This window comes from Ursus maritimus, unplaced genomic scaffold (assembly GCF_017311325.1).
Source record: "Ursus maritimus isolate PB19 unplaced genomic scaffold, ASM1731132v1 scaffold_25, whole genome shotgun sequence".
Classification (NCBI taxonomy): Eukaryota; Metazoa; Chordata; class Mammalia; order Carnivora; family Ursidae; genus Ursus; species Ursus maritimus.
In genome coordinates this window covers 42,342,208-42,356,141 of record NW_024425008.1, presented here as the reverse complement: position 1 = coordinate 42,356,141, position 13,934 = coordinate 42,342,208, and positions in this window count along the sequence as shown.

The following is a 13,934-nucleotide window of genomic DNA, read 5'->3' as shown; positions in this document are numbered from 1 at the left end:
CCAGTGATGCTGCTCAACAGCCTCTAAGGTACATTCAGCTGCCCCACAACAGAGAATTATGTCTCTCAAAATGCCGACAGTGCCGAGGTTGAGAGACCATGCTCTGAGGTCATCAGTGTGGTCCCAATCTCCTTGTCAACGACTGGTTCAGGCGTGGGTGCGTGATGCAAATCTAGCTCACAAAATGCAATGGGAAATCAACTGATATACTTCTGCAAAAGGCTTTTCTTACCCTTAAAGGAAGATATTCATTTTCTGTTGCAATGCATTACTTTCCTAAGTAGAACCATATTTACCAACAATGGGAGACAGAAACATACAAAAAGAAATAGTCCCTCATGTGCTGCTAGATGTCACTGTGTCTGTGTTTAGTGTCTGGAACTGCAATTGCTATCTTGGGGACCATGAGGGTTGTTAGCTGAAGAGAGCAGAAGAGAATGGCCAAGCAGTAAGGTGGAAGTAACCCGCATCCTTGATGTCATCATTGCACCGCTGACTTACCCAATCCTTGAGTCTTGTTACATAAGATAATCAACGCTACAACTATTTAAGTCATTTATTTTATAGGAAAGTAGCTGGAAACATCTTCATTCACACTATATATATATTTGGGGAGGTTGTATAGGAAATAAAATGGGTAGGTGGAGACACTAACCTGTTTCTTTGGGAGCAAGCTCTACAATAGACTGTTATAAAATAATTTTGTTTTACCATGCTCTCAGAATAATCAAACTCATGATATCAGCAGTAGATATAAATCAGTGGGAATAGAATCTTCATTAATGAATATGTTTGTATTCTTTGAAATCTTTAAGAAAATTACATTTTCCAACCACTGAAATTTAATTTGAGGGAGACTGTCTGCATAAAACTAGCCAGTCTGTCCTTATTCTCCCTAAGTTCTATATACCTAATTCACGGGCACCTGCTACAGCAGAGGAGACACAGCCTGGCTAAAATAACCTAGTTACATCAGCTTGCTAACATCGTCCAGGGGATAGATTTTGCTCAGAATTGAGTTCCTTTAAAAAGCCGCTAACTTATTCTGCAGTTTTAAGATTTGCTGACATTCTCTACCAAGTATAGCTATGCTTTTAATGCCCAGCCTTGTTTTGAAATACCAAAGTACAGAGCTGTTACCAGCATTTCCTTGCAAAAATCATTTGTTTTATCAATTAAGTAGTGTACTCGAACTAGATTTTCCTTGGAAACGTGTACAGTGGTTGGGCTTCTTTTGACTGCCCACCGTGTGCATTCTGTCCCACCACTCTACAGTTTACTGTTGCTCTAACAGAATCCCACTGATTTCTCACCACACCTCTCCTCTTGCCCCTTTCTGAGACTGTGAAGCTATGTGTAATTTGTGAGTGTGCGTACCTTCAGCAAGACACCTTCAGCAAGATCTGAAAAGTAATATATACATGTATTATTAAAGTAAATTGGGGCACCTGGGTGGTTCAGTTGGTTAATCATCTGCCTTCGGCTCAGGTCATGATCCCAGGGTCCTGGGATGAAGTCCCGCATTGGGCTCCCTGCTTGGCAACGAGTCGGCTTCTCCCTCTGCCCCTCTCCCCTGCTCATGATCTCTTTCTCTCATGCTCACTCTCAAATAATTTTTTTTAAAAAGTAAATTGAGCCTGTTTTGTCCTTTTTCTAGATGTCCCTCCCCTCAACAAAGCCAAAGTGTGCCTTCAAAGTGGTATAGTGATGACCTTATAAAAGGAAGGGGCATCTGATTGTTCCTCCTTGTTCAGAGCTACTCCAGAGCCAACATTTCCACATCCTGACTACATGCTCCTTAAGGCTTCATGGCTCCCATGGCTTTTGCCATATGTTGCTTTTGCCGTTGCTACACCTCTCTAGCTTTCTGTATGCTTTCCTTCTCTCCTCTACTATACCTCCCATGTTTCTTGACTTTCTTACCAAACAGCTTGACTTTGACAGGCATCCCTAGCTGAAGACAAGACTCCTCTTGGTGAGACTCCCTTCAATCCATATGTACAATCACTCAAGCCTCTGCATCCTGAGTGTAGGTTTGAACCCTCTCCCCTTGTGAGTCATTTCCTTCATTCTCTGCTACTCAGAGGCTATTTTCACAGGGCAGCATGCATTGTCTTTTTTTACATTTCTAGTCTCAGCAAGGCTCTAAAGCTCCACTCTGAATAAAATCCATGTGTGATTAATATGTGTGGTAACAGTCCTGTTCTTAAGTTCACTAAATATGTCTCAAAAATGTCCTCAATATGTTTTCACATATGTGTTATTCTGGATATTGTCATATCTGATTCCCAATTTCCTGTGTTGAGGAGGAAGCTGTGCTCTGATAATAGAAGCCCTGTTGGAACATCACAGAAAAAAATGTTTTCCAAGCTCCAAAATTATTGGCTAAGCCTGCCTTCCTTCAAAAAGCTGCACAAACCACAAAATGAATGAAATTGGTAATTTTCATTTTTTATGTTTCCACCATTGTTCTTATATATGGGTAGTTCTCAAGCCGTCCAGAGAAGAGGCAAGCACCATAGTTCACACAAACATGTTATCCACCTACCACAATATCATCGCCCTTATGACTTCTTCCCTAAAAGTAAATAAAATTACTCATCCCCATCACATATGATCTCATGGTACTTTGTTCCACTTTTGCTATTAAACTTCAGACATTTTATTTTATTTTTTATTTTATTTTTTTTTAAGATTTTATTTATTCATTTGAGACAGAGAGCCTGAGTGGGGGAGGGGGAGGGGCAGAAGGAGAGAGACAAGCAGACTCCCTGCTGAGCACAGAGCCCAAAGAGGGGCTCTATCCCAGGACCCTGAGGTCATGACCTGAGCCAAAGTCAGATGCTTAACCGAGTGGTCATCCAGGCACCCCAATTTTATTTTTTTTTTAAGATTTTATTTTTAAGTAATCTCTTATACCCAACATGGGGCTTGAACTCACAGCCTCGAGATCAAAAGTCACATGTTCCTTTGGGTGCCTGGGTGGCAAAGTCCGTTAAGTGTTTAACTCTTGGTTTCAGCTCAGGTTGTGAACTCAGGTCATGGGATTGAGCCCCACATCAGCTGGCTCTGTGCTCAGAATGGAGTCTGCTTAAAGACCCTTTCTCCCTCTCTCTTAGCCCCTCTCCCCTGTTCTTGCTCTCTCTCTCACTTTCTCTCTCTCTCAAGTAAATAAATCCTAAAAAAAGAGTTCCATCAACTGAACCAGCCATCTCGCACTTGAAACATTTTAATGTAATTTATGTCTAGAGATTACCTTCTCCCTCTGTGAGCTCTTTAAGGACACATACTAAAGATTTATTGAATCAGAGAATAGATGAACGGGAACAATTTCATTTACTATATCAAAATATTCAGAGGGAAAATGCCTTTTCATCGAGTGCAATGATATTTGAATCACTGAACTTGTCGATTTTAATAACAAATTAATATAAAGCACATGACACTCTTCAGTGGTCATAACTCTGTGATCCTTTTCTGAGTAGTTAACTAGTCTTTGTGGCTGGAATGTTGCTGGAGTGAATCTTGCTGGTCTTTCCAAAGGCTCACGTTTTCCTCAGTGCCTTCTCAAAGGTTCTCTCTAGAGAGCTTGATGTCCTACGTTAACACATTGGGCCTTATACTGGACTGGACTGCAATTTGGCACACTGTTGTCAAAGATAAATAATGTGAATCTTCTTAAAAATTAGTAAATTACATTAATGAATTTGTGGTTGGCTCCATACCCTCCAGATCTGTACACAGAACAAGCACGGAAAGATATAGCTAGCCTATTACAGAGAAGTACCACTCAATGACTAAGCACAGTGGAGGATGCTAGGAGCCCAGGCATGCATATAGAGAAACCCACATAATTCCATTATGTGTCTGATGGAGCTGTGGCAAAGCCATTGTCTGACTACCACACCAAATACCCAGGTCTTAACCCCTATGCTTCATATAAATTTCAAACATACTGTTACTCTACGTTTACTCAGCAAAGCTCTAAATAAAGAACTGAATGATAATTAAAACCTTTTATTTTGCCTAGGTTTAAAAATCTTATGAAAAAAATAGTCACCACTTATTTAAAATGAGTTAGTGCCAGAGACCTATGTCAAAAGGAGCATCCAACATAAAGAGAGCATTCTGTGATCATTATTAGGTATCCCATGGTAAGGAGACCTAGTAACACCCAAATATACTCAGGAGGGATTTCCAGCTGTGAAAAAGCCTGTAGCTCTGTGCAAGACAGTCTGTAATCTTTTTCACATACTGTTGCTTACTGCCTGGGGGGGCGGGGGGAGAGAAGTCCCAGAAGATAAGAACTCAGAACTTGATGAGGTCGATGTGTTTTTCCTTAAATAATTATTAAGGTGACATCTAAAAGTCTCTTCCACAATAAACAGATCAAAGTCTGATTGAAAGTATTTACATGCAGTGGTTCTGAACCTTAGCTACACATTTAAATCATTTAGAAAGCTTTCGAAAAGTTGGATGTCTAGGTATCACCCCAGACCCACCGAAACATGGTCTCTGGGAAGAGGACCCGGGGCATTTGTGATCCTGACACACAGGGGAGGTTAAGAATTACTGCCCTAGGGCCGGGGATATGTTGGTAAACTGACTCTTGGGGATGAGGCTCGATTATTCCAGGGAGCTCTGTCTGGAAGCTAGTGTGTGCCTGTGTTGTGGTGCAAATACTCCCACCAAGGCCAAGTTTAAGTTACTGCTGTGGAGCTAATGGGAACAGGTGTGTACAATTAGCTCTCAGGAGCTTCTGGGTATCCATTCCAGCACTACCTTTAGGGGTTCTTGTTGAGGAGGTTATAGTTAGGGGTAAGAAAGCAATATATTATATCCCTAGGCTTTTTACATACCACACATTCAAGTCCTCAGAGAATATAAGGAAAAACTCACATCAATAATTTATTTATCATTCATCAGTTTTTGCTTGTTCCACTGCTTGTAAAGATCAAAATTTATTTTAAAATATCAGTCTTATAAAGAGAATTACTATCTTTTTCTACTTTGCTAATAATTAATATTTGAAATTACCTCATTTTTGAAATAAAAATTTACTTAGACATATCAGTCTTATAACTAGAGTAAATTCAGTCTTTGGTATACAGAAATAAACTTTGAGTTTCAAATGTCTCTGGTTGTGACCACTGTTATAAGAGTACATGTTATGGGGGGCTTTTTAAACAGAAACAACTGAATTATTATCCTAACATCATCTGGAAATAGAAGGAAAAAATTCACTTGTGAAAGTCATTTTTAAATAAACTACATTTACAAAACACCATCCTTTGAATTATAATACTATTGAGCTTATATCTAAGCAATTGTATAATCACTTAACACAGAGCAGAGAAGGTGAATGAGAGAAAATTCAAAATCATTTTATGAGAGACCAAAAAATGCTGTTTCTGGATCAAAAGAGGACACTTGTTAAATAGCAATACAAACTATGATACATTATCTAGAAATCAAAGAAGATGGAAATAGTTTACTAACAAGATTCATGCCTTTTGTTTTTTGGAAGGGTGGGGGCAAATGGAAGGGGGGGAGAGAGAATCTTGAGCAGGCTCACTGCCCAGTGCAAGCCAGATGTGGGGCTCAATCACACAACCCTGAGATCATGAACTGAGTCAACATCAGGAGTCAGACGCTTAACCAACTGAGCCACACAAGCGCCCCAACAAGGTTCACACCTTATGTAGTGTGCATTTACAAAACCTAAGAATTATACCTATCTAGAAAACCTATCTAAGAATAACTTTCCATTTGAGTTATTGTTTAATCAAGTAAGCAATAAAACCAAAAGAGGAAAAAATTTTATTTTATTTAAAGATTTTATTTATTTATTTGAGAGAAAGAGAGTGCGCATGCGAGCACATGCGCACAAACCAGGGAAGGAGCAGAGGAGGAGAGGGAGGGAGGGGCGAAATCTCAAGCAGATTCTAACTGAGCAGGGAACCTTAGGCAGGTGAGATCGCATGACCCCAAGATCATGACCTGAGCTGAAACCAAGAGTCTGACGCCCAACCAACTGAGCCACCCAGGTGCCCCAAAAGAAGTTTATTTTAGAAGATAAAACTTCATGTGTTTCTGATTTATTTTACTGAACTTATTAATAAAAACAAAAATACTGGACTACTAACTATGCAATTAATTTTCAAGATCACATTTGAAATATAGTCGTAAAACATTATCCTAAAAATTTATAATCCTATCAAGTTCCCATTTGAGTCACTGTATAATCACGTAAAAGAAAAAAAAATCTAATTTACTGTCATAGAGTGAAAAAAAGTAACCTGCTGTAGGCTTGGGCCTTCAGAAGTAGACTCCTGGAAAGTGGTTCATTTCAGAAGGTGATTCATTGTTTTCAGGCTATGTAGACAAGAGACTGAGTCTAGCCTTGGCATAGGCACTTCCTGTTGCCAGCAGAGAATGTGCTGGGTCAGAAGGCCCTAGGAGGAGGGGAGAAGGGATTCCTGAGGACCTTCAGCCTCACTTTCCAGAATGAGGGAAAAATAGGGAGACCTACTTCTCAAGAATTTCCCTCTGTCCCCTCTGCAACAGCCCATCCCTGACAGGAGGATGAGAGAGAAATTGCGTGGGCCAGATGCTCCCAGTTCAGGTGGGATGTTGAATTACAAAAGATCCTGAGCATCTGTCAGTGTGAGGAACACAAGGTCAAGCTCTGTCTTGCTCCTGTAGGGGGATCTGTGTCGATGGAATTGGCCTGATTGGAGGGACCCTTTTTCTGGGATCCTGACCCAACGGGACTGGCATCTGGTCCATATACGACATGGGATCCTGGATCTCCACAACATCACAGATGGTTCTTCTTCCTAAGGAACCTGGTCATCCAGAGGATTCCCTAGTGGTCTCAGACCTCTCCAAATATCTCATTTGGAATGTGAGGAACATAAAGATTTCCCCCAAAATTTCTCAATGCATGTATTTTCTCTTCTTAAATTATCAAGGTTTGATCTCAGCCAACAGAGCTCTCAACAACCATTAGTATGAGCCTTTCTTTCATGGGGAAATTAACTTCGATAAATCAGAAGTTTTCTTGAATTTTTCTGGAAGAATTTTTGTTTCTATTTTATAGGTGTTCACTCTTCACACACATGGGTGATCTTCACATCTGCTTTTAAAAGATTCTCCTCTATCTTCGCAGGGTAAATTCTCTCCACATTGGTCATTTGGTGAAAATTCATTTCTTTTTCTTTTTTTTTGTTTTGTTTTTTTTGTTTTGTTTTGTTTTTTTGAAGATTTTATTTATTTATTTGACAGAGAGAGAGACAGCAAGAGAAGGAACACAAGCAGGGGGAATGGGAGAAGGAGAAGCAGGCTTCCCACTGAGCAAGTAGTCCAATGCAGGGCTCGACCCCAGTCCTGGGATCATGACCTGAGCTGAAGACAGACGCATAACGACTGAGCCACCCAGGTGCCCCCATTTCTTTTTCTTGGTGCAACTCAGAAAGAAATTTCTGCCAGAGCTTTGACCTCTCCCTTTCAGTGTTTTTTTCTAAATGCAATGACACTCATTTGGAGACTTCTAATATGATCTTTCAATGCATCAATTCTTTTCTCTATTTAATTTAGTGGACATTTGGGTTTTTTTTTTCTTTGAGAGATTTTAAATAAGTATTTAACTCAGCTGTTTCAATCCATTTCTTCAAAACTCCTTTCATTCATCTTTCAGGAAGTGGTCATTTTCTAATGGAGTCACTATATCCAGGTTCAAGTTCCCACCATCTCTGCTGTCTTCTCCAAGAAGGGCCATCTTGAGCACATGTCCCATCTTCAGCACATGCTCACCAGAGGCTTACTCCAACATTCTCTACCATTTAGCACCTGTCCCATGTGCACTTGAGCATTTTCTAACTTTTTCTTTCTGTTGGATTCATTTGTTCACTCTTCTTTTTCTTTCCTTTTCTTTCTTTTTCTTTCTTTCCTTCCTTCCTTCTTTTTTTTTTTTTTAAGATTTTAATTTTTTTGACAGAAAGAGACAGCCAGAGAGGGAACTCAAGCAGGGACAGTGGGAGTGGGAGAAGCAGGCTTCCTGCCAAGCAGGGAGCCCGATTCAGGGCTCAATCCTCAGGTCCCTGGGATCATGACCTGAGCCGAAGGCAGACACTTAAGAACTGAGCCACCCAGGCGCCCGCATTTGGTCACTCTTCTGTTCTTCAATTTTTCTGTGAGTGCAGTTCTATGCTCCCCCGAAAATCAGATCTCTCATTCAAAGCATTTTTTAGTGTTTCTGAAGTTGATTTTCACTCTTGTCATGTATTTTGAAGGCTGTTTTGGTTGTAGTTACTTGCAATTTTATATGTTTTGATGCAACTTCTAAAGAATGAATCTTTCTTATAATGTCAGTCATCAGCTTGACTGGTTTTAAACAGTTAGCTTTTTCTTCTTTTAGTTCTTTTCTCAGAATCTTTATTTTAAGCCCAAGGAAAGAGATGGAAATTTTCAGCTCTTTATTAACGGCCTCCAGTTTTTATATTTCTGATATTTCTGATTATTTTTCCTCAAATGTGACATCCATCGAAATTGACTCAAGGCCTCTAAATTCTTTTTTTTTTCCCCTTTTCCTGAATTGTATCCTTTATTTTGTTGTAAAGGATATTACTGGGACAACTGATAAAATTTCATGGGATCTCAGGATTTGGTAGTATTATCAATGTTAATTTCCTGATTTTGATGGTGATATCAGGATTTTATAGAAGAATGTCCTACATATATCCCCTAAAGCATTCAGGGGTGATGGGGCACCAGGTTGGCAACGTGCTCTTAAACAGTTCAAGATCAAATGCTACCTGCATTGTATTTGCAACTTTTCTATAGGTTTAAGATTTTTTAAAAATTAATATACTTTATTTTTTAGATCAGTTGTAGGTTCAGAGCAAAATCAAACAGAAAATACAGAAAGCTCCCATATACCCCATATTCTTACACATATACAACTGCCTCATTATTAACATGGGACACCAAAGTGGTACATCTATTACAAGTGATGAACCTCCATGGACATATCATCACCCAGAGTCCATAACTCACATCTGGGTTCACTCTTGGTGTTGTAGGTTCTATGGGTTTTGACAAAGTATAATAACATGTATCCACCATTGTAGTATATATAGAATAGTTTCATAGCTCTAAAAATCCTCTCTGCTCCACCTATCCTTCCCTTCCCCCAGCCCCTAGCAACCGCTGATCTTTTCGTCGTATCCAGTTTTGCCTTTTCCAGAATGTCCTGTGGCTGAAATCATACAGCATGTAGGCTTTTCTATTCTTATTGAACCAGGTTAAGCTTGTCAAAAACTTGATATCTTTCTACAGAAGGGCACAAACCCCAGTGGCCAATTCGTTGTCTCTGTCTAAAGTAAGCTTTTAATAATTAAAAATATGACTACGAATATAAATACATCATTTCCCACAGCAATCCGGGAAGATCTGGGTCTGGTCTGCCATCTCCTGTTTGTGCTGCCACCTCTTGGCACAGTGTCTCCAGGACCAATGTGACATGAAGCATCGGGGCTGTCACTTTGACCCCTTCGAGATGCCAGGACCCTGGGGCGCCTGGGTGGCTCAGTCAGTCAAGCGTCTGCCTTCGGCTCAGGTCATGATCCCAGGGGCCTAGGATCAAGCCCTGCATCAGGCTCCTTGCTTGGTGGGGAGCCTGCTTCTCCTTCTCCTCCCTGCTTGTTCTCTCTCTCTCTCTCTGTTGCTATGTCTCTCTCTTAAATAAATAAATAAATAAAACCTAAAAAAAAAAATGCCAGGACCCTGCTGGTTACCTCAGATTGCAGGGAACACTGGTGAGCATCTAGCCCAGAACCAAAGAGTTGCTAGCAATAGGCACAGACCTCAGTGGAGGTGGGGGAGGAGAGACCATAAGACCCTGGTCAATGATGCTCCCTTTCTTGAATAAACATTTTATTCTGAGACTCTAGAGGCCTTGTCCTGCCCACAAAGTTCACAGAAAACTCCCTATTCTCACCTCCCCTTCCTGATTTATATCTGGCTGGCCTTGGCATGTGTGTGGCGGTGGGGGAGAGGGGATGCTAAAGGGGTTATAGAAGGCCCCACAAAGGGTTTCAATTTACTTTGCTAATTTTATCTTTAAAAACTAAGGAAGAAGCAAGTGGTATTTTCAAGGTCTTCACCTTTCAAGACTGTGAAGCCCCCCTGTGAGCAAAGAAAGCATGATATTCAAACTATTCCTACACATAGTGGTGAAATGTTGGATGACACAGAAGCCCTTCAGGGTGCTGTTGTTCAGAATGAGAATCTTAGGGGATATTGGGTGCTGACGGAGCTTTCCTCACTATGGCAGGAGTATTGGGCCATGTGAGCATATCCTCAATATAGAGCCTGGCTCTTGAGCCATAGATGTGGGGATGGGGGGTGGGTAGAGATCCAGGCCTTGTCCAGCTGAATCTTGTTGACAATTAAACTGTGGGTCAGCTGGGAATTAGCTGATTTTAACAGGGAGGCAATGAGTAGATCTGCTGACCCAGCTGGCTTTGCTCACATGTCTCAAGGTTACCTAGAGGTCAGCTGATCTGGCCGGTGTTACTGACCTTGCCTAGATTTGCTCATGTGCTTTGGGGTCAGCTGATGTAGGCTGAACTGGGCTAGACTAGCTCAAAGTATCTCGGGGTCGTCTGGGAATCAGCTGAGGAAGATTGGACCCAGCTGTGCACTGGGCTCTCCCTACCCGTCTCTCCTCTTCCTCCCAGGACAGCAGAAAAGCCCAGTCATGTCTTCCCTTGGCAATGGCAGAGGCACAAGAGAGCCTTTGCATTTTATAAAAAGTTTGCCTTGGCTGTTAGATGTCCACAACTGTCTTGATGGCCTTCTCTTTTCTGCCTATGAAGTCCTCATCCTCAGGGAGACTAAAGGCTGTTTGGAACTGGGATATAGAGTAAGAGCAGATGTGCGTGCTCATTTCTTCTGTTTCTCTGGTTCACTTCACCAGCTCCAGAACCATACCATCTTTGCCAGGATCTGCGCCTGCGAAAAGCGTACCCTGAATTCTTCCTCTTCCCCTCCAGTCTGTAACAAGGTCTTAAATCTGATGAACAGACTCCACATCACATGTCTGCACCCTAACAAGAAGGAAAGCTGAGGAAAGGAAATGGTTCTACATGGGGAAGCAGGATTTCCACTGTGAAGAACTATGATTTGGGGGAGAGAATGTTCAGAAGATTTTGGGTAGCCATGAATGACGGTTGCTCAGTACAGTTGCCATACTTGTGTTGTGTGACCTGGCTATTCAGGACATAACTCTGCATCTATATACTAAGCATAATAAAAAGTTACCCTTTGAAGTGGCTTATAGATGAACCCTTTCTCATAGGGACAGAGAAGGACAAACTGGCCCAATTTATATTCTCTCAGAGTATCTGAGAGTGAGACATAGAGAGAGGTCAACAGTTAGCAGAGAAAGTGGGGTTACAAGAATGGAGAGTGACAAGAGCAGGGAACAAAGAACCACAACTACCTGACTCAGAGACAATTCTCACAAGAGCCACTGGTTTGCCACTAGATCTGCCGCAGTATCTGGACCAAGAGTCTAGTTTTATATGGAACCTGATACAGAAATCACATCATAAGAAAGGCCCTGAACACATCTCTGCACCTGCAATGTGAAAACATGCAGCACCCACCGAAAGCATAGCAAACCCTGTGTCCAGTGGTTGCCCACCAGATTTGAGCTCCTAAAGGGACCTGGGTTTGGTTAATCTGTGTACCATCCCAAAGCACTTTTGGAAAGCACTCAGGAGATGTTTGTTGGAAACTGAAATGAGAGTATAAGCAGTAAATGCTATGGGATTCAGAAGACAGAACAAACAGTTATAAGTCCAGTGTGCTAGGTGTTCTGGGTTTGTCCTCTCACCACAGATCCTATTGTCTACTATTCTCTGTCCTGCTTTCTGTGCCCTAGAAGGATGACTCCAAGAACTGCATGCCCTGTCCTCCCTTGTCCTGTGGCTTTCCACTGGGAATAGTCCCTTTTTAAACTCTTCAGTTACACCCATTGAGTATGCCTTTTAATTCCATCTGGCACTCTGATACATTATACTCATATTCTAGAAAGGAGAAGATGGTACTGTACTTGTCCCCAAGCAGTCTTGCCACTTGGAGGCAGGTCAAGTTCACACGGTCTGAAAGAATATATGAAATAACTGTTTACCTCTAGCATTGGAGATACGAGTGACTCCTCTGTTTTCTTTTTCTTTTCTTTTTTTAAAGACTTATTTATTTAATTGAGAGACAGATCACGAGCTGGGGGAAGGGCAGAGGGAGAGAGAGAATCTCAAGCAGACTCCCTGCTGAGCACAGAGCCCAGAGCCCAGAGCCCCGAGCCCCAAGCAGGGCTCCATCTCATGACCCTGAGATCATGACCTGAGCCAAAATCAAGAGTTGGATGCTTAACCCACTGAACCACCCAGGCGCCCCTCCTCTGTTTTCTTTTATCAGTTTCTACTCCTCAAATTCCTTCACTGGGGCCAGACCTCAACCTCTCTCTCATCCACCTTCTTATCAGAGAAGCCTCTTCCCCTGTAGCTACAGAGTTTTGTTTTATTTTGTTTTAATCTCCCTTTCTCCTGACTCCAGGAGCCCATTGCTACTTGTGACAATTGTTAGTCTTTTGATGCAGTCCGGTTTCTTGCCAGATGGGGTTGGGGTTCAACCCTGGAGGCTTGAGACAGAAAGAGAAAAAACAGGCCTTCTTAGTGGTCTGCCCTCAGGTTATGGTATCTATACAATAATTACATAGTGCAGGGGTAAGGTCAAACATCTTGCAGGTGTTTCCTGCACTTGCTGAAAGGTTTGCTAAAGGCTAGATGTCCTCTGTTTAGCTGGCCAGACATGTATCTGACTCTGGGAAAGAAAGAAAGAGAGAAAGAAAAGAAAGAAAAGAAAGAAAGAAAGAAAGAAAGAAAGAAAGAAAGAAAGAAAGTGAAAGGCACCCTCCATCCACCTTAGAAACTATTTCTTTGAGGAAGCAGAACTTGATAGCTTTAAGGAAGAAATGAGATTAAACAACAGATAAGAAGGAAGAGGGCATTTCAGGAAGTGGAGGATGTGAGCAAAGAAGAAAGAAACATGGCTGTTGGGAAGATATGAGTGTACCTACCATTTTGCTGATTGATGTGAGCAATAGAGGGATATGGGTTTGGAGAGCTGAGTAAAGAACCAATCCAGAGGCCTGAATACTGGGAATTAAGGTTTTAAGGAGTCTTTAAAGGTTCTTAGCAAGACAGTGCTTCAGAATTCACATATAAAGCAGATTGGAGCGTTAGAGACAGAATGACAAATTAGAACATAGGTGTAGTTATGCAGATATGAAATTGTGAAGATCCGTGCCACAGTAGTGTTCCTTGAAAACATCACAAAGGAAGAAATTACACGTTGGTTATAGAGTAAACATGGTAGAAAGTAGAAGATAAGGATGGACTTCAAAGTTTTGAGATTGTGAGACCAAGAGAATGATGGGGATGGAGGGTGCAGCATAGAGGATACAGTCAGTGGTGTTCTAATAGCGTTGTATGATGACAGATGGCAGCCACACCTGTGGTGACCATAGCATAACGTATACACTTGTCAAATCACTACGTTGTACACCTGAAGCTAGCGCAACATTGTATGTCAACTATACCTCAAAAAAAAAAAAAAAAGAAAGAAAGAAAGAAAAGAAAAAAGAAAGCGTTCTTAGAGAGCAGTAGTTTTAGATGAGAGATAAGTTTGGTTTTAGGTATACTGCATTTAGGTGGTGACCGTGCCTCCAGGCAAAGGTAGAAATGGAGGCATGAAATGCAAAGAGAGGGCTGGAGACATGAGTTGGAAAGGTAACTATTTGAAGTCAGAAGAGTGAGCGTCTTTCTCTGAGAAAGACATTACATCAAGGGGTCAAGGACCAAGCC